The sequence below is a fragment of the Pinus tabuliformis genome, chromosome 3_1, assembly GCF_031772625.1.
Source record: "Pinus tabuliformis cultivar Carrire ecotype Pingquan chromosome 3_1, CPIR1, whole genome shotgun sequence".
Lineage (NCBI taxonomy): Eukaryota > Viridiplantae > Streptophyta > Pinopsida > Pinales > Pinaceae > Pinus > Pinus tabuliformis.
Genome location: NC_142301.1, coordinates 814,657,158 through 814,678,771, shown reverse-complemented (window position 1 = coordinate 814,678,771; position 21,614 = coordinate 814,657,158). Strand labels below are relative to the sequence as shown.

The 21,614-nt window shown below is 35.1% G+C and overlaps 1 protein-coding gene across 1 annotated transcript in view; it reads right to left on the bottom strand.

The window, feature by feature from the left end:
• LOC149189975 (cysteine-rich receptor-like protein kinase 42) overlaps positions 1–21,614 on the bottom strand; it is a 169,585-nt gene that overhangs the window by 78,475 nt on the left and 69,496 nt on the right. The gene's annotated exons all lie outside the window — the stretch shown is intronic.

Genomic DNA, 21,614 nt, shown 5'->3' with positions numbered 1-21,614 from the left:
TACATTATGATGAAGATTTTTAACTTTAAAGAGATTTTGTTAAAATATTATGGTAAAATATTATAGCTTGTTAATATCATATGTCTAAAATATCATAATTCATTTTATATGTAATTAGTTATATAGTATTTTTTTATTTAATAAATTTAATTAAAAAAAATAAAAAAGACATAATATTTTGAAAATAAATCTCAACTTTTCATTTGTGTATAATATTAATAATATCCTAAAATATTGAATAAAGTTTAAATCTCTACCATTCACTTGATAATTAAATTAAACTTCTCCAAATTTTATTTCAAAATACAAAACTTTATGGATATGACATAATTAAAAAACCAAAAAATTAAATAAATTATAAAAACCCCTTATAAAATACTCTTAATTTTATTTAAAATAATACAATAAAAAACTTATATTATTAATAACACTGAAATTAATCAAGCAAATTGATAATTTCAGACCTTTTTGAAATAAGACATCCTTGTATTGATCACAAATTCCAAATATTGTGGAATCACATTGTTAGAGAGAGGTTAAACTTTTCTCTGCCCATCTGATTCTAAGATATTTCCAGAATATTCAATCTCTATAAATTCATAATCCAAAATATTAAAGTGATAGTAAACCAAAATTGTGAGGAGAAAGCCTTGATATAATGAATGATTGATATTCTTGAAAAATATACAAAAGCCGGGGGAAGGGAGAAATAACGGAACTTGTCATAAGGGAGAATGGATTTGAAGATAAATTTATTAAAACGTGAAGGGTTGAAAAATATGCAAAAGCTAGGAGGGGTACAAATAACGGAGCTTGTCACAATGGAGAATGGATTCCAGGATAAATTTATTGAAACTTGAAAGGGATGAAGACTAAAATTCTGTGGGATTAAAACTTGAAGGGGATGAACACTAAAATTTTGTGGTGCGGAGTTCACTAACGAGCAACATTTGGATCGTAATAAGGGGATCAGATTTTATCAACGGTGTCCATAGTTAATTCTTCGAGAAATTTGATTAATAGGAATGTTTAATTTTTTTAAGGTGAAAATTGATTAATTATTTAAAACTCTGGAGCACTCAATTCTGAAATCTGTATGCTATAACTTGGCTTACAAAACAAAACCTCAATTTTTATAAACCTCAGGCCAAATTTTCTATTATTTTCCCAGAAACTACGGTTATCCGACTGTAAACAAAAGCAAAATTGGGCTCATAGTAGACTTGTACGGAGACAAATTTTTCAACGACCAAGGTGTGGGCTCCGGCAACCCGCGTGAAAGGTGTGGGAGATGGAGGCGTCGGTAGAGGCAGGGGACAGCGTTGGTCCCTTTGAAACAATTGTAACACAACTGTGACGGCTACGCGCCAAAGTAAAAGGATTCATTGCGGAATCTTAAAAGTGAATCATTTAACAATTTCGACACCTCTGCTTCGAGAAAGCCGTTCGGGCAGAGCGAAAAATTTCCACGTGCAAACTCCAATCGCTGCAATGAATCCAATCGTCGCGGCTACTGCGCCCAGAGTTATTCCCAGCACATTACTTTTTTTTCCTTCTGCGATTTGCACACGAAGTCTAAGTTATGGCTAATGATCTACTTCACCAAAAATATATAAACCCTTACTAAAGCAGTATATTCTTTGTCATGGTAAATTATGTGAAAGAAATACCGGATACTGTAGGAGTTTTACCTGGAGGAGCCGATGGAGGAGGAGACGGGGGCGATGGGGGCGGATGCGGAGGGGCCACGGACGAATTGAAAAAGGAATACTCCTCGAAACGCAAATAACAGTTTTTGGATCCGAATTGTGCTCCAATAGCCCCAGTTGCGCATGTTTTTAGTCTTGAGAAGGCAGAATTTAGGCAAGCCCCGCAGCTCTTTTGGGATAGGTCTTTCCAACATTGGGCCATGCCATATATATCCTCCTGAAAATTAGAAGGAAGAGAATAATCTGCAAAGAAAAGTTGCGGGCTCTGCGCAGCTTTCTTTGTAACGTTTGAGAGCAGGGCATCAACAGCATCTGTGAATTCTCGTGGCTTGCTGCTTTTCCCACCGTTGCAGATCAAACTTGTTGGCTTACTATCAATATCGCCGTAAAAGTTATGATTGGCGTAACGTAAAAAGCAGCCGTCTTCTTGAATGAGTCCAGAAGTATTCTGGCATCGCTGAACAAGATCTGTTTTGGCCGTGGATCCACACTGTTTGCAATCGGAGGAATTTAAATCTCCCCGGCACTGGAGAAGCCCATAAACCGTACTATTGCTGTTTTGTCCCTCAACAACAACGACACTAGAAACATTGAATCCGCTTGTAGAGCCCATAAACCGTACTATTGCTGTTTTGTCCCTCAACAACAACGACACTAGAAACATTGAATCCGCTTGTAGAAACGTTGCCCACCAGTGAATTCAAAACCTGGTTTAGATTGCGCTGGAAGGAGCTACCGTTTCTGTATTCGGGCTTCTCACAACCAAACCAAACGACAGCAGTCCCTGGATCAGCAACTGAGAGGAGCATGGCGATAAGTAACATGGTACTGATTAATGGTTTCATCTTATTGGCACAAGAGGAGTTAAACCCTGTTATGCACTCTTGAATCTATGGTCTTGAAGAGGAGCGCAACCCATACATTGTCTGCTGCTCAAGCCTCTGGCATTCATCATCCAAAGCCCGTTTGATTCGTGAACGTCCATTGACTCGGCTGCTGCTCATGTCTCTCGCATTCATTATCCAAAGACCGATTAATTCGTGAACGTCCATCCACTTGTGTAATACCTGTGATACCTAGTCCTTGTGATTGTGATTGTGATTGGGATTATGGTAATATTTTTTATATAATTATGTGTGGAAAATAATTATTATATAATTAAATTTAAAATTAAGATAACAGAATTAGCATAGTCTAAAATTTTCACAAAATACTTTAAAATTTTTCAAAAAATACTTTAAAAATTTTGGAAAAATTATGAAAAATTTTGGTGGAAATTTTATAAATTTTTGGTTATGGTAATTAAATCTAAAGAATTTAGGTGCCCACCGGTTCTTGACCTTCTTGAATCCATTTCTAACATAAAACAAAATGATTCAAACACTCCAACTACCTGATTTTTTTTTTGAATTTACCGAATTCTGGCAAAAAAGAACTGCCGTCCCGTCCCGACTATTTTGTGTCATAGACAACACCAATTAATAAAGTAGTAAAAATATATTCAAAGTGTCATAAATAGTAGAAATATCTTGGAAGTGTCATTTCTTTTTTTTAATATCATTTTCCATTTTTTAATGTAATTGAGAGGCATATGAAAGGTGGAAAATGATCTTTATGGAGGAAATGCAACCACTTTTTTAATGAGGTTGTATTATAGTGCCATTTTTCTTTTTTAATATAGTTTTCCACTTTTTAATGTATTTTTATAAAGGTATTTCAACCACTATTTGAATGAGGTTGTATTATAAGTAGTAGAAATATATTTCGAAGTGTCATTTCTCTTTTTTAATATCATTTTCCACTTTTTAATGTATTTTTATAAAGGTATTTCAACCACTATTTGAATGAGGTTGTATTATAAGTAGTAGAAATATATTTCGAAGTGTCATTTCTCTTTTTTAATATCATTTTCCATCTTTTAATGTTATTGAGATGCATATGAAAAGTGAAAAATGACTTTTATGGAGGTATTTCAACCACTAATTTAATGGGGTTGTATTATCTCAACAACTTTTTTAATGAGGTTGTAGAAGTTGACTGACCTATGTAAGGAGGAGGATTAGTAGGTCTATAGCTAAATATGTTCAAGTTATAGTTGATTAGGGTTTATTATGGTCAATATACTGTTGACTATGGATGACCATAGTTTTCCACATTTGATTGTAGTTGACAATGATAGATTATCGCTGGATATGGTTCATCATAATTGCTCATGTTTGATTATGGTCAACCATGGTAACTATAGCGGACTATAGTTGACCATGGTTGACTAAGGTTAACATAGTAAACCTAACAATCCTAATCAATTTAGGTAAACCTAGTAAGTCTATGTTAACCTAGTCAAACTAGTAAACCTAAGTCAACTAAATTAATTATGGTTGACTAGTTGACTATGGCTCATTATGGTTGACCTAGTAAATCTAGTAAACATAGGTCACCCAAGTCAACCTTATACCTAAGTTAACTTGGTAATTTTAATAGATCTAGGTCAACATATTAAACCTAATATACCTAATAAATGTAGGGAAACCTAGTAAACTTACCTTGTAAAACTACCTACCAACCTAGTAAACCTAGAAAACTAGGTCAACATAGTAAAAATAGTAAAACTAGGTCAATCTAGTAAATCTAATAAACCTAGTAAGCTTAAAACAACATGGTGAATGGCTATTCACTTATGAGATATGTGGGATACCCAATCCTTATGATTGTGATTAGGATAATATTGTCAATATAATTAATATAAAATAAATATAAAAAAATTAGATAAAATCAAAGGTTACTTGAGCATTATATATATACTGTTAGTTTTAATAAAGGTAACATTCTATTTATATATGGTTCATTTAAAATAAAAAGTATAAGGTTTAATGCATAAACTTAATTGCTATAGCTCTTTTAGTGATATCAAATCAAGGTTATTTTAGATAGCTTTATGAATAGTTCATTTATAATTTCTATTCCTCTCAAGCATCCAAGAATGTTAGTAGTCTAATTGAACGATATTGAATTTCTATGCTTATAGTGGTTGGAGATGATGTCAATATCAGTGTGTATCAATTCTTGCTTAGTCCACAACCCCTAGGCCTAAGAACAAACAATAGGAATTTAGAAAAATCTTAATATGTCTTCATCTAGCTTAACATGATCACTAAGACAATGGATGGAATAGATAGAACACGGAACCATTGAAATCTCTACTAGTGTTATTTCCTTTAATTTTTCTTGTTCCAAATTGACACAAAAATAATATATGGAATTTGAAACAACTCTCTGAACACCCTTTTCTCTTTCGACCTAATTTGTAGCTAATTAATTTTTAGGCTAGATGAATAAATCAATGGATGGTTATTTCATTACATCAAACTATGCATAAATACAAGAGTGTGTGTATTGTTTCATTTTCTATTAGGGACCTTGGTATTCCTCATGGCTCTTCTTTTCATCTACGTATCTATTATGTAGAATTATTTAGAATGATATAAATCTTGAAGGGTTATGTGTCCAACATTCCTCCCTTAAGCCAAAGAGTTGTTCGTGAGTCCAAACATCATTCTAAACTAGCACATTGGTGAAGATGTTTGTAATTTGTTCATTTGTGGAACAATTTATCAAATGAATTGTCTTAGCCTCTACATGAAATTGAATCAAATGAAACTTTGTTTTGATGTACTTGGATCAAGCATGGAATATGAGATTCTTGGCCTGCTTGATTGCAAAAGTATTGTTAATCAGAAGAGGAATAATATTCCCTTGTTTCTTTTGCAAATAATTAGGTATTTTTCTAAGCCACACAATATCCTTTGTTTATTTTTTTGTTTCCATGTATTCTTCCTCTATTATGGAATCTACCATGACTTATTGTTTGTGTGGCCTCCTAAACATAGTTACTAATCCAAGACTCATGAGATATCCTCATGTTAAAACTCCACTTTATTTAGTCCCATCAAAGTTTAAATCAAAATATTGAATCAAGATGAAGTTATCCCCTTTAAAATACTTGGTTCCAAAATATTATGTTCCCTTCAAATATTTAATAACGCTTTTTTTTTGTAGAAAACCAGTGTCCTTCACAGACTATTTTTCATAAACTTGAAAAGAATTCCAGCAACAAATGAGTATCTCATCTCATAGTGGTAAGGTAGATAAGTCTTCCCAAAGGTTGTATGTACTCGATTACATTCTCAAATTCATTCCCTTCTTTTGATGTGATCTTCAAACTCTGTTCCATTGGAGTAGAAATACGGTTACATTCAACCATGGCAAACTCGATTAAGAATTCCCTAGTGTACTACTTTTGGGAGATGAATATGTATTTTGGATGTTGATTCACTTTAATTCCTCTAGTAATAGTGAATATTTCAAAAATATGTCATCCAAAAACCCTTCTTGAAATCATTTTTATGGAATACAGCTTCCATCATTCATTGTCATCAATATATCATCTGCATAAACTTCAAGATATATAACAAAATTTTTAACTTTCTTGAAAAATAGATTTGCGTGATCAAGATTAAATTATTTGAAATTCAGTTACAGAAGAAGCTCACTTAACTTCTCATACCAGGTATGCGTTCTTTTTTAGGGCATATAAGGATTTGACAAGTTTCCATATCTTTTATTCTTTTCTCTTTACAAAAAGACGTTTTGGTTGAGACTTGAAGGCATTCTCTTTCAAGCCTCCATTCAAGACATTAGTCTTCACATCCATTTGATATAATTTACATCCATTCTATGCTACACAGGAAAAGGGAGTGTGGCTGGTGGCCCATTTTGTGATGAGGAAAACGCTTCCTCATAATTAATGCCTTGTTTTTTTGCAAACCCTTTTACTACAAGCCTTTCCTTGTGCTTTAAATTGAAGCCATTTGATTTGTACTTGTGTTTTTCGACCCAATTCTAGCCAATTTGTTTTTCTCTAAATGTAGGGTCCACCAACTTCTAATATGCCCCATTCTTGATTAAAGCATCATATGTTGGACTCACAATTACACTGAGAGACTCAGGGGTAGTGGGGCTCATTGTGAAACAATGTATTACTATTTTTACTTATTAAAATATTCAAACACAATAAAACATAAATATTGTAAGCAAATCATGGAGCACGGGATATACATGGAAATCCTTTTGGAAGAAAACAAAAAAACTTATTTCAATTAATAGTTCTTTGTAGGAACTAACCTATAGGAAACACCAATCCCCCTTGCTACTTTGTAGACTCCAACCTATAGGAGTTATCTAGGTGGCTCCAGAAACACTTAGAGATCAAAGAGATCTCAGGAAAGGCTCAAAAACAAAAGTCCTTGGATGAAAATGAAACCACTGTTATATTTAACATTTCGTCACAATATTTCCAATGGCGTAAATGACACTTCAATCTGACATCATATGTGAACGTTATGGCCAGTCAAAGTTTTGGTCGAACTAGGCCCCCTGGCTAAAATTGGAAGAGCGCCAACTAAGTTTGGAGGATGGCTAAATTTGGCAGCCAATAACAAGGCAACAATTAGGGACTTATCGGAAATGGATTCCAGTGGTGGGAACTGGTGACTTTTTCGCCTACTTACTTTGTCCAATGACTTTAAAAATCTATTCAATGGTTTATACACACACACACACAATTGAGGTGGCAGGCCACCACCCCTGCCAACCCCTCCCACCATGTATATTATATAAATATATATAAGTCATTACAAACAAAATTCCATTTAAATGAGGTTGGCTTGCCACCGGGTGGCCCTGTTACATATGTAACGACCCTAATGTAAAATTAAATAAAAAGAAACACAACCATCTTGCCAAGTGAGGGAGCCCACAGGGTTTGACCTGGGGTCACCCTCCTATTAATAAATCAATTTTCCATTTGGCCAACAACACAAATTTGGTTAATTTGCCCAAACAACTATATATAAATTCATTTTCACCATTCATTCGATGGAGAAGGAAGGTCGATCAGAGGTGGAACCCTAATGTCACCTGTAGTGAGGAACTACACAGCACACGTTTTTAGACTGGTATATTCCAAGGGAACATTCCATTGAATATTCTTGCAAAAAAATCTTGAGGAATCTTTAGATTCCCTTGGAGCCAAATTTGCATAGTGACAACTCACAAAATCATACCAAATTTATACTCAAATGAACTAGAATTTCGCCAGGACTCTTATGGCATGATTGGTTTTATGCTATGAGTAGTGTATCTTCTGTCAACTTGTAGAGAAGAATCTTTGTGGAATCGTGAGGAATCTAAAAGATTCCCTAAGGGCCAAATTTTGACAGTTTCATAACCACGTTGACTTTATACTCATTTTACTCAGTTTTTCGCAAGGAGCACAGTGGTGAAGTTATATTTTTCATCTGAGTAGCATAATTCCAGTCAAACAAGAAGAAGGAATCTTTGGGGAGTATTTGAGATTCCTAAGGGTCCATATTTTGACAGTCTCAGAAAGGGGTCGAGTTTACAGTCATTTGACGCGATTTCACACCATGAATTCAATGGTGGAGTCCATGTCTTTAGCAGAGATGCGCATGTTTAGGTCATCCCTAGAAGTGGATGTATATGATGTAGTGATGCCATGTCTTTCTTTTGATTTGTTGAGATGATGAAATTGATGTTGAGATCCTTGTTTACCATTTTGTTGGAGGATACTTGTATGTCACTTCATGTGAGAATTTCATATCTTTTCATGCTAAAGGAGGGCCTATATGAGTGAGAGTTCCTATAGGAGAGTTTCTCGTGGAGAGACATGCCACTCTAGTTGAGGGATTTTATCCTTGTAATGACAAAGAATACACCATGTACTCACCATCATCTTGCAACATTTAATGAAGCGCCCTCCCAACTCTTGACACTATGCTCGGAGACGTAAACCACACTAGGTGAACTCTGTTATCAACTTGTGTGTTTTCTTTGATTTGATGACTGTCATTATGTTTCCTCTTCTTTAAAGTATGTGCATGTGGTTTTTCATACTATTTCACATGCAATTTTGCTAACATCACAGAAATAAAAGATCTTGTTTTATTCTGGTGGTAGAGAGAATCTAGATCAAGTTTGGTATCAGAGTGGTCTTCTTGCTTATGCGAATTATGAGTGTGAATGTTTGAATGTGCATCTAGAAAGAAAATGCAAGATCAAAGAGATCTCTACGAGGCCTTATATAGGATGGCCAACATGGTAGATAGATATAATGTATGCATATTATGAGGAGAAAATGGAAAGAGAGGAACAGGAGAAAGAAATAACAAAGGACAATGCTCCATCTACCTCCTCGAGTGAACATTCTTCTTCTTCATCATCTTCACATCATTCAAATAATGAGATCAATCAGAGCCTTCAAGCAGGGAATGTTGAATTAAGGATAATTCTACCAAAAGAAAAAGAGGAAAAGAGAAGATTGCAGCTTCAGTTGTGAGTCGCGAAAGACGCCTTGGAAGATTTGAAGCGCAATGAAGGCTTAGTGAAGCCATCATCACCTTCTTCAGAATCGATAGTTGAGGTAAACATTTTTTTTTATCATTCTTTAGTTTCATTTTCATATGAAGTTATTTTTGTTGGAATCCTTGAGGTACCCATTTCAGGTACCAACCTGAGACTCCTTACCAAGATGGGATACATTGAAGGAGAGTGCTCAAAGGTAATAGAAGCTTCCAAAGAATTGTTGAAACCATCAAGGAAAGAGGATGATTGATCTGTTAATGAGATCTAAGACATTTATTAAGGTATTATAGACTCATGTGCATGGATATGCCTATGTTATTTTGTGCAATGGATCGATAAGATTGCGAAATACACAGACAATGAAGCAGTAAAGAAGCATAATAGACAACACACATATAAACACAACAAATTTAATACGGAGTTCACCCAAAACTCCTGAGCTACGTCTCCTGGTCCAGCCTTTAGTGGTGGCCTATTTATTATGTCTTCAGAACTGAGTTTCACAAAGTATGAGCTCAATTTGAGTCTCAACACACAACAGATACGACAGTAAGGGTTTTGCTTAAACCCCTCAAGCCTCTCTCAGTACACAGACTCTCTCTATCACTCTCTATCTCTGTGTTTGCTCTGTCTTAGCACTGCCTTCAATACTGCCTTTTCGTTTGTTCTCTGTCTGTGGCTTTAAAGCCAATCTTCTCTGCCTATTCATTTCTGCTTCTCGGCTTTCTGTTCTCAGCCTTTGTCCACTCGAATCCCTCTTCTAGTGTTAAACAATCATTACATAATGCATTAAGGGGAGGTGGCCACCTGTTCCGCAATGAATGAGTGCATCGGGCCTTTGAAATCCTTGAAACAACTGTTCTCTGTATACACAGAGAAATGCGTTCAAACACGGGAAAAAAGTCGCCAAACACAGTTTATCGGACTTCAATCATTCATAAATCTGCCTTATACTCCTATCGGGTCTGCCTTTGTGGTGATATCACATCTCCACCATTGATTTGAGAGGTCTTGATCCAACGGTTGAGATCCATTTCAGGCAGCTCTTTCGTACGGGAGTTAACCGCCCGATGAGGGTGTTTTCTCTCTCCTCAACTGCGACAAGTGACAGCGATCATATGGGATCGGCAGAGCCCAGTCCAAACCACTTTCCACCTTTGGCCTCCCGAAATACCGCTTGTTTCCTTTGTATTAAAGAAATACATTAAAATTGTGAAAATACCGCAAAACGGCTTGTGACGGATCTCAAATCTTATGCGATAGCGTTTATATTCCCATCGGGTCCGGCTAGTCGCATCGTGCATATATATATATATATATATATATATGTGTGTGTGTGTGTGTGTGTGTGTGTGTGTGTGTGTGTGTGTGTGTGTGTGTGTGTGTATGCCCGCTCCTCTATGTAACTCCGATGACAATATTGCGATGAGATTGATCGCAATCGCATATCGTGATATCCCCGGGCCGTTTGGTGAGCACTCTATTGTGGTTTTCTGATGCAATGTCATGATGCAATGTGGGTCATTGATCTGTGCGCTTGATCGACGGTCCTCGTTGACTCCTCTAATCGCTATCGCAATACATATATGATATGCGCTGATATCCTCTGATAGCCTTTTCCGATTGGGATTTGCCGACCAGATCTAGACTGTTGATCGGCCAGATTTGACGGTTATTGTGCATCATTCCTTTAACCACCGATAAGCCTATTTTCACTGTTTTCTTGTTGTTTTTCGCCTCCCAATAGTGTTTTCCGATGTTTCTAAGGTTTCTTCCAATGCGATTGTTTTGATCTTTTTGAATGATTTTGAAGACTTAGATAGTTCTTGGATCCATTTCGGATCACGCCTTCTCACTGAAAAAGCTTTTGGACCACCAAAAGTTGGTTTTTAAGCATCAATCAAGTGAGGATATAGCTTCCTCACTTGTCCAATCTCTATCCATTTTTCACTGCTTGGTTTTCAACCTTTGAGTCCAATTCTTAGGTACTCAACATCCCCACTGTGCGTAGTTCTCACCTTCCTGTTTAGAACTGTATCTTCCTGCAACTCATTGAGATATTCAGGCAACAGATCATCAATAAAAGTCAATTGACTTTGCTCTTTGGGATCTTCAATCAAAGAAGGTTCAAATAGTCTCAAGTTCTCTGCATTAACTACTGATTAGACGTGCATGTAAGCTGGAAAATCAATGAAAAATTCATTCTCACCAATTTTCTCAAGTGTCTTGAAAGGCCCATACCTTATTAGCTTCAGCTTCTTTCCTTCACCTTGCATTCTTTCCTTGCTGATGTACAACCAGACTTGATCACCAACTTGGAAGCTATGCTCCATCTGATGCTTATCATGCCTTGCCTTGTACTTGGCTTGGCTCTTTTCCAGTTGTTCCTACACTACCTGGTGAATTTCTTGGATCTGTTTAATGAACTTAGTTGCTTTGTCCACATCCCTATGTCCATCAACTACTATGTCTTTACTAAAGACAAAATCCAAGGGAGACATTGGTATAAAACCAAAACAAGTCTCAAAAGGAGATCTTTGTGTAGAAGAATGTTTAGCATGGTTGTAAGCATGTTGCACATAACATAAATGCTCATCCCAAAGATTGGGATGTTTGCTGCAATAACCCCTGAGCAACTGGATCACTGTCCTGTTGACTACCTCGGTTTGGCCATCTATTTGTGGATGAAAGGCTATGCTCTTCTTCAGTCTGGTGTCCATCAATTCCCACAGACTTGACCAAAACTTCCCAACAAATTGGGAATCTCGATCAGATACTATGGAAGTGGGTAATCCAAAATGCACCCAGACATGCTTAAAGAACAACTTCATTGTTTATTAAGCTGTAATCTGCTTGTTACAAGGTATTAAAATACACATTTTGCTGAACCTATCCATAATAACATATAAATAGTCATGACCTTTTCTAGATTTTGGCAGTCCTCTAACAAAGTCCATGGAAACACTTTCCGAAGGATGAGAAGGAAATGGAAGTGGAGTGTACAAGCCTAGTTTTTTATTGCTGGGCTTGCTTCTAGCACACATGGTACACCCTTTAATAAATCTAGAAATTGTTTCATGCATTCTTGGCCAATAGTAAAATCTTTGCAGCTGTGCAATTGTTTTACTTACACCAAAATGAACTGATATTAGAGAAGTGTGTGCTTCCTGGATTATATTAACTCTTTCATTTTGAGGAATGCATAACTTTACCAAATGATACAAGAGTTGGTCCTTAACATGATAATCCAATTCTTCTACTTGTTTGCCATGACTTAAAGTTGCATATACATCTTTAAAATCTACATCTTGAGCATAGTGTTCAATGTAGCTTTCATGCAATACTGAATTATGCTTAAGTATAGTAGATGCATTTATGATTGGTTGAGACAACATATCTGCAACTTTATTGTGTATGCCTTTCTTATATATGATGACTAGATGAAACTATTGTAGAAAACCCATCCACCTATAATGTCGTGATTGCTGCAACTTAGTTTGTGAGTGTAAATATTGAAGTGGTTGATGATCAGTATGTATAACTATTTCTTTGCCCAATAGGTAATGTTTCCACTTTTTCACACTCTACACTAATGCATACAATTCTTTATCATATGTGGGATAATTAACTACTGCAAAATTAAAAGTCTCAGAATGATAACATATGGGTTTACCATTTTGCATCAACACTGATCCCATGGCATAGTCGCTGGCATCTATTTCAATCTCAAAAGGTCTTTGAAGATCCGGCAATGCTAGTACTGGTGCCGTACTAATCTTTTCTTTCAAGGTGTCGAAGGCTTTCTGCTGTTTTCCTCCCCACTGAAACACCTTGTTCAATCCTGTCAAAGCATGTAAGGGAGCTGCAATTAAGGAAAATTAGCAATAAACTTTCTCCAATATTGTGTTGCTCCTAGGAAGCTTCTAACTTCTATAGTAGATTTGGGTTGAGGCTAGTTCACAATGACTTTAACCTTAGAGGAATCTATCTTCAATTCACCAACCCCTACTATACGACCCAAATAATTTAAAGATGTTTTGCTAAATTCACATTTTGATAACTTAACATAGAGATTTTCTTTTTTCAAAACATCTAGAGTCTGCTTTATATGCTTCAAATGTTCTTCCCATGTTTTACTAAAAATAAGAATGTCATCCAAATATACAATTACAAAATCATCAATAAAAGGTCGGAGTACATCATTCATGACTCTCATGAAAGTGGCAGGAGAATTAGTTAAGCCAAAAGGCATAACTAGCCATTCATACAACCCTTGCTTCTTTTTCAAAGCATTGTTCCATGCATCTTGCTCTACCACTCTGACTTGATGGTAGCCACTATGCAAGTCCAATTTGGCAAGTAAACAACTTCTTTCAACTCATCTAATAGATCATCTATGCGAGGAAGAGGATAACGATTCTTGATCATTATTTTTATTCAATGCTCTGTAATCAATGCACATCCTCCACGAACCACTTTCTTTCTCACCAACACGATTGGGGATCCGCATGGTGATGTGCTTGGCCTTATGAATCCTTTCTCAAGCAGCTCCTATACCTGCTTCTTGATCTCTGCATTCTGTAAAGCGGGTAAACTATACATTCCGATGTTAGGCAATGGAGCATCTTGCTGCAAATGAATATCATGTACAATTTCCCTTTTGGGTGGCAGACCTTTAGGTTCTTGAAATAAGATATCATATTCTGAAACAACTTTTTCTAAATCATCTTTTTGTTTAGCATCATAGCCCTCAAATTCATTGGTTTTATCAGGTTTCTTTTCCTTTACAACAATCAGTAAAAATTGCTTGCATGACTTTACAATTCTTTTCATCTGCCCTGAGTTTATGAGAGTATAATTATTCTTGAGTTTATGAGCTCTTACAATATATTCTATTCCATCTTTAACGAGTTGATACTTATTTTCAGCTCTATAGAAAATGGCTTTTCTATCATACAAGTAAGGACTTCCTAAAACAATTCCACCTATATCCAAGGGAATAATATCTAACTCAACCTCATCTACAAATGCTGACCCAAAAGAAAACCTAAGTTTACATTATCTAGTCACTTGTAGATTTGCTTTATCACATACCCAACTTAATGGATATGGCTTCTTGTGAGGCGTGGTTAGTAATCCCAACTTCTTCACAATTGCTTCAGAAATCAAGTTTACTTGTGAGCCACTATCAAATAAATTATCAATCTTTTGATGCTTGGAAATAACTCTAAAATGAAAAATCTCATGTATTTTCCTCTCATTTTCTTCATTAGTAATAGTTTGTGCAGAATTACTAGTAGATGCTTCAAAATTTTTACATTTTATACCTGTTGTCGAGCGATAAAAATGTGTCTTTTTAACTCCTAATTACCTTCACATTAATTGTCAACCCAGGGACAACTTTTTATTCCAAGAGTGTACTCAGTCTGAGGCGGCTATTTACTCAAGAGTAATGTTATGAAAGATGTAGTACAATGTGCAAAATACAAGAGTAAATGAATTCTTGAAATGAGATCTACTTACAAAAACATAGAATTCAAATCATGCGTTAGAAAAACTACAACAAATGATCAATCAAGGGTACAGTAACAGTAACTCATCCCTCTGTAAATTGATGCAATTAAAAAGGCACTCAAAAGAAGGATCATCAAACTGGGAACTAGACAGCATATGTCAATGTTCACTACAGTCTCAAACCTTCTGCACACCAAAGCAAAGATAATGCGAATAACAGGAAATGGAACAGCAGCTAGGAAATGTAACAGCAACTAAATTCAATAAGCAACAACACCTTAGTCTACAAGAATAAATGTAACAATCGTGTTCTACAGAAATCAAATGGCAATCCCCTATCTTTAAAGATGAATCGAATAGCACACGGTAAATAGAACAACATTGATTAATGATGAAATACGGAACAACGCTTGAAAGCCAAACAGAAATACACAGCAACGTAACACACAACACACCTTAATGGTAATCTGATCTTGGTAATCCACTTATCAGTCTTAGTTATAAAGAATATGATTGTATTTTATAATGGAACAACAACGTCAATAGATTCAACAATCGCAAGGAAATATAATCTCTAAGATGAATTCATTAATACCAATTAATAAGTGTTACAACACGGATACGCTGTAATTGAACAACAATACATTCTGTAAGGATCAGCAACGTTATAACAATGATTAAAAGAACAACAATGTGTTACGAAGTCAAGATGAATCAATACGACATTCCTGTCATAGAGAATGATATTACTTAATTGAACATAAATCAGATATAACAGAATCGTGATGTAAAATAATAGAACATACCAGATTACCGAATAAAGCTGATAATGAAAACCACGCATAAACCAAAAAGATAATATACAGCAACAGCACAATCCACCAGAGGCTGGGCCCTTAGCTGTTAGCGGATGCTACTGGGCTACTTCAGATCAAGTGAATGAACAGCAACTCCCAAATCATATATTAATCATCAAACTTGGTTGGCATTACAATAGCTGAAGCTTTGAGAATTACAACATGCAACAATTTCCTTTTCCTTCTATCCTATCATGAATCCTTAATTCTGAATCTCTAATTCAAATCATAATTCTGAATCTATCTCTCCCAAATCATAATTCTGCATTCTCTCAGCCATCCTCTTCCCATTTTTCCATCATTTTTCCATCCCATCTCTGATCTCTGTTTTCATTTAAATAGAGAGAGATCAGAGAGAAGTTACAATAAAGATAAGTACAACATGATTTCTATTACAAAATTGGATTGCTTCCAACCAATTGATCAACAAGAAAATATATTTCCATCTATCTTTCAACAAGAGCAAGGCAAATTTGGCTTTGCAGCTGAGATTTGGAGGACGGCCGCAACAACAAATATGAGAAAATCATGCTCAAAGAACCCTGCGTTTCTCCCAATACAAGCCTAATTTGGGCAAACCGTTCTTTGCAAAAGTTAATTGGGTCCGTTCTGGACAAAACCCATGTTCCAGATTTTCCAGATTCTGCTTCATTTGCTCAGAATCTCAACCGCAAAACTGTCACTTCTTATTCCAACGAATTTTTGAGTTGGCACTTTTAATGATCAAATCTTCAATCTGGAAATTATCTTGGAGGCTAAAAATGGTAAATAATGTTACAACTGATTTATTAGAACTATCATTGATAAAATCATGCATAATCATCAATTTATTAGAAATAAAGGAGAATAAATAATATTCATTCATAAGAGCATAAATCATTATAAAATAGAATTATATGATAAACCGTGATTAATAACATGATAAAGAAAAGTAAAAATGGATGAAATAAGTGTTAAAAAGGTGGTCGTATTCACGGCCCAACACACCCCCACACCGAATATATTGCATGTCCTCATGCAACAAAAACTGAATATGTTGCATGTCCTCATGCAACCCAAAGACAAAACCCATGTGTTAACCAAACAAAAAAAAAAAAAATTTCATCTCAGCTCATGAAATGGATAGAACAAATGAATTCTTCCTTAATTAATGAATATTCAATTTTAGCAATCTTAATGAAGGCATAACAATGGAGTTGCAAAAAAATATGATATAAGTGACAGCAACCTTCATTAACCATTTTCCGAAAATCTAAAAACCAGCTTTTGTTGGAATTGTTGCAAGTAGATTTGTAATATATGAATGCCTCTATGATCCAAAAATCAGATCGTTTTGATGCACAGATCATGAGATATAAATAAAATGGTTGTAGTTGAGAGAGCATGATTTCAGAAATTTTATGAACTAATTTAACTTGAAATTATCTGGGTATGTGTATTTTAATAATATGTCTGTGTTTTTCAGAAATCACAAGAATTGAATTCATAGTTTTAAAAGTATGTGGAAATCAATTTTTGCACTAAAATTGTATGCCTTAAGAAAGAAAGTAGAAAACATCCATCATGCGTAGCAATTCCTCCCCCTCTCTGAAAAATTAGCATGCCATCATGCGATGCTAGAAAACAAATAGAGGTGGTTGCTACCATCTGTTGAATTCTATGCCTGGTGTAAAACAACATGGAATAAGGGAGGTGTTGAGAATGAATATGAATATCAATGGATGATAAAGAATATGAATGGTCATAAGAAAGAAATGAATGAAAGCAATATTCCCCCAAACTGAAAGATAATATGCCGCTGAAAAATGGGAAGTGGTAAAGATGTGGAATGAAGGATGATAAATAATGCTCAATGGATTTTCATGAAATTCTCCTAAATTCGTAATAAATCAAAAAATTATGCTATTTTACCTCAAGTTTTACCTCCAAAAGAAAAATGTGGAATGACATATATGGACTGGCATTTGTTGAAGCTGATGTAGGCAGAGTTGGTGCTGAAAGTGATGCAAAAGGTGGAATCTAGGCAAGCACATCATGTCTAAATAGTTGTTCACGTTCGCGAGTTGCTCGAGCCTCTTCTGTTAGTTGCAATAGTGTGGTCATGCTGCAAATAGAGTTTCCCCACCATACTTGTTGTTCTCTTGTAAACAAATCACTATTTTGCATACAATGTTCTTGAATCCATAGTGTTAGTTTTGAATAGAAATAGATAAGATGCATGCAAAAATTTCAATCAGAAAAACTTTTGTCAAATCAACAAGTTATGGCAGAGTGCAATAATCATATCACATGCTATCCCATAATGCATACATTCCCCCCTCCAATTGAAAAAGGGATTCCATGACCATGAAGCCTATGAAAGGTGTTATGCTGACGGCAAGGCAAGGGAATGAACAATACAACAGTAAATGAAGCAGAGTACACATATCAATGATAGGACAACAAGAGTTATGGTTATAATGAGAGCAGAGTGTGTAAAGATAGTTATGAATAAGAGATAGGACGCTTTGGATTGATGATAAGTTATGAAAAAGAAAAAGAACGACAATATGCCAAAAAGATGCTTTACTGACGGTATTCTAGCTGAAAAATGATGTGATTGATCAGAAAACAATTTCTCATGCGTAAAGGTTCAAAATAGGGAAAAAAATTAAGGAAATAACTTCTCCGATAAAAAGAAAAAATAAGAAAAGGGTATTATAATGATAATTGACGATAAAATATAACTTCAATACCATAAGCAGAGCCTCTGCTGCCAGCAGGCGTCCATAGCCTTGGCAGGGTTGCTTTTTAACCCATATGAGCCAGGATCCTCAATTTATAAATGGAGAGTTCCAGTGCTGTTCTACAGAAGAGATCAGTGTGCTCGCGTGGTAACCAGATAACCACACTGCCATTCACTAGGATGTAGCAAAAGTGATCAGGCCGGCTCGTGATGAGACATCCCGTTCCAAGGATAATTTGGCTATTAAATGGATCATAACCTTGGTGCAGTGGCCATAATGGGAATGTCACTTTGTTATAGCCTTATGAACATGGTAGGCTGGCTCGTAATGAGACCCCCTATCCTCCATCCACGAACAAAATTTTGTTGTTATTACACATTTTTATGATAAAAAGAGGGAGGCTCAATACTCCTTAAGAGTAGGGATGGTGGAAGAAGTTGAACATGTCAATAGAAAAAAATATACCCATAATCTCATTTATTACAGACAGAGAAGATTATAACCAAGAAGGGTGGAACCAGCATGGTATTAAGATGATCAATCAATATCATGTTCAACAGAAAACAATGCAGTAAAGTAGTATATAAATAATTGTGTCCTTTTTGAAAAGAATCTATCATCAAGGAGTTGTCCTGTTAAAGATCATAACGTGAATGATAATAACTCGCTTCAAAAGAATCCATAATTCTTGTCCTCATAAAAGTAGTGTACTTCATGCCATGAAAGAGAATCAGGAAAATGTGGTTGAGATGAACTAGGAATAATCCCACAAGAGGAAGGAAGGGTTGCTCTCGAAAATAATCCCAAAGTGTTGCTTCTTTGAAGGAATAGCAAAAACACTCAAAAAAAGTGTTGTTCCTTGTAGGGAACAACAAAGGAAATGCACACCAAAAAGCAAAAATACACACAAAAAAGTGTGAAAATGCAAATGCCGTTCCTTTGGAAAAAGGAACAGCAAAAACTAAAAGTGTCGTTCCTTTAGAAAAGGAACAACAAAAACGCAAGTGCCATTCCTTTGGAAAAGGAACAGAAAAAACAAAAAGTGTCATTCTTTTGGAAAAGGAACAACAAAAACGAAAAGTGTCGTTCCTTTGGAAAAGGAACAGCAAAAAACGCAAGTGCCCAAGTGCTGTTCCTTTGGAAAAGGAACAACAAAAATGAAAAGTGTCATTCCTTTGGAAAAGGAAGAGCAAAAACGCAAGTGCCATTCCTTTGGAAAAGGAAAAACAAAAATGAAAAGTGCAGAAGTGTTGTTCCATTCGAAAAGGAACAACAAAACGTGAAAGTGTAGAAGTGCTGTTCCATTCGGAAAGGAACAATAAAACGTGAAAGTGCAAAAGTGATGTTCCATTCGAAAAAGCACAGCAAAACGTGAAAGTGCAGAAGTGTTGTTCCATTTCGAAAAAGAACAACAAAACATGCTGCTTCCTTTTGAAAATAAACAACAAAACGTGAAAGGGCAGAAGTGTTGTTCCATTTCGAAAACGAACAGCAAAATGTGCTGTTCTATTTCGAAAATAAACAGCAAAACGTGAAAAAGGAACAGCAAAATAGACAATCATAAAATGCAAACATGCAAAAAAACAAATTAGCTGTTCACGGCATTGATGCTGAAGATATTTTACAATTTGAATGAAGCAACAATTGAAACACAAAATATAAGAGAAATCAGAAAAGAAACAACATTTTATTTAAAAAACAGTATGTAAATAAGTAAATTAAGTTACAACAGCTATGATGTTATGTAAAAAAAATGATCTCTTTGAAAAATGTTTTGGCAACAGTGACAAGACATGAATCTTCAAATGGAAATCAATTCTTCATTTCTTTTATTATGAATCGATTGGGTAATGAGTTGGATGAAATTCCTTTGTTTCATTAAAATTTCTTTCAAAAATCACTTGTCCATAAATTGACCTTCTTTTTCTCCTAGGACCTGTAAAAAACGAGTATCTACATGCAATAAAACATTAAATCATGGAGAAAGAGAGGTGCGTGGGCTCCCCTAATCTAAGAATTATGCAAAAAACTAACAAGTAGTTGCTATGTATAACAAATCCACAGAGAAAATAACAAAGTAAAATTTATTTGTCACCTGTGGGAGAGCAGTGGTCGACCATACTAACCAGCAGTGTTTTAATCACAGCTTCTTTGTTTTTCATCCAAATTGAGTGATTTCAAAGCCAGATGAGAGCTAATTCAAAGGTATATCTCCAATAGAAACAGGGTTTAAAAATTCAATGATATGATAGGTCAATTTTACTTAGAATAACCTGCATAACAGAGTCATTTTCGATTACCCGGCTTAGACCAACAGCTGATATTTCAAGCGTAACTTTTTCATTTGATTTCAGATTCGAATGATTAAAATTGGAAATGAAAATAGATTCATTTATTTACCTCCAATAGAAACATTTTTTTAACACAAGAAGAATTTATAGGTCAAATACTGTAAGGAACAGCCGGAAAGACAAAGTTTTAAGAGCGCTGATTTACGATAGACAGTCAGTATTTTGATCATAACTTCCCCATACGATATCGAAAATGAGTGATTAAAATTTCTTTGTAAACTAGACTCATAGGGGAATCTACTATAGAAACAGGTTTTAAAATTCATTCATTTAGGCTTCCAAAAACTGACTGTCCCAACTCTATTCCTGAGCTACCCGCTAGACACCCTGTCAATGTTTTGGTTCTAACTTTTTCGTTTCAAATTCAAATTGAGTGATTCAAATTGGGTTGGAAATTGGAAATCAAGGGCTACTTAGGATAGAAATAGGTTTTAAAAATATTCCCTTTTAGTCCCTCAAAACATGACTGTCCCGACTGTGTTTGCAGAAATTCCATCAAGGCCACAAGCCAAAGAAATATGATATTGAATTATTTTTTCAAATTGGTGATAAAAGTGAATATGAGTGTTTGTAGAACTGTTATTTCCATTATAAGTCATATACATACACAAATGAATTAAAAAATTATCACCAATGTTGATTTGCATAGCATGTTGCAACAAAAAACAACTAGTTTTACATTAAAAAAATGCATTTATTTATTCCCTTATTTATTTTATTTTCGACACTAACCTATTTTGATTTGAAAAATGAATATAACTACGTATATGAGTACTTCCAGTGGATCCATTTTCGAAATAAGGCTTCATGTATACACATACCCAAATTTGAAAAATACAAGTTGATAAAAATTAGGGTATGAGAAGCCATCTTCCCTTGAAAAAATGGTATAAAAAATTGTTGAAGCATAGAGTGATGTTGCAAACAAATGATGGAGTGAAACCAATCTTCAATGTATCCATTACTTTCGTGATTTTCCATATCCATCATATCATGAAGTTCTTGAGCTTTTAAAAT